Genomic DNA, 1,091 nt, shown 5'->3' on the forward strand with positions numbered 1-1,091 from the left:
CCTCTTCACTTTCAGCAAGCAAGGTTGTATCATCTGCATATCGCAGGTTGTTAATGAGTCTTCCTCCAATCCCGATGCCATGTTTTTCTTCATAGAACCCAGCTTCTCGAATTATTTACTCAGCATACAGGTTGAATAAGTATGTAAGGAATACAAAGTTAGGTACCAATTAAACCTTTTTAGATTACAAAAAGAAATCACAATAAATTATTGTTATGGTTAATTGCTGTTAAGTCAGTTCTAGCTGTATATCTTTGCAGGAGAAGAAAGTCTCAGCTTTCTCCCCTGGAGTGGCTGGTTCCCACCTTGTGCTTATCCTACAGAGCCTCCTTGCTTGGAAATGCAGATCACTTTCTCCTGAGATCTGTTTAAGAAATTTAGCAAAAATGCCTTCTAGTTGCAATTCTGGCTTCTCCTCTCCGTCTAAAACATGCTAGAGCTTCCAAGCATTGCTGGAACTCACAGAGCTGATGCAAAGGAAAATCCAAAGCAGAGTCTTTATAACTTCATTCCACACCTCTCTCTGGCCCAAATGGTCAAGTAGTTCAGCTGCCCATCTAGAGATTGGAGGTTCAAGTCCACTCAGACACAGCTCAGAAGAAAGGCCTGGTAATCTATGGTGCCTGCCATAATCCTACTGAGGCACACATGAGGACTTCAGGTATCCGAATCAACTCGGCTGTCAACTTCCTCTCTGCAGACATGGACGTATCTACCTGCAACAGAGAGTTCCACACAACGGAGAAAATGGGCTGACCAGCAATCGTATGTGTTTGTTATTGCAAATTAATAAAGGCTGGACATTTTTACATGTGATCTCTTAAAATCAATCCACATGTGTCAGTCCCTGAGAACAAAAAATGCTGAGAACAATTCAAGAACTAGAAAGTGGAGAGCACAGCAAATAATGCCATTCTGAGAAGTCCTTGTTGACATATTCTATCTTTGACATGTCCAACAATGATGTCATCTGGTTCCTGGCCCTTATATGACCCACTTAGCATGAAATACTTGACTGCTCCCCTTCTAACACATGTACACATAAAGGTGTGACTGGGAGAGTTTAATGAAAGTCTTATCTACAGGAGTTT

The sequence above is a fragment of the Chrysochloris asiatica genome, unplaced genomic scaffold, assembly GCF_000296735.1.
Source record: "Chrysochloris asiatica unplaced genomic scaffold, ChrAsi1.0 scaffold00032, whole genome shotgun sequence".
In the NCBI taxonomy this organism is placed as follows: domain Eukaryota; kingdom Metazoa; phylum Chordata; class Mammalia; order Afrosoricida; family Chrysochloridae; genus Chrysochloris; species Chrysochloris asiatica.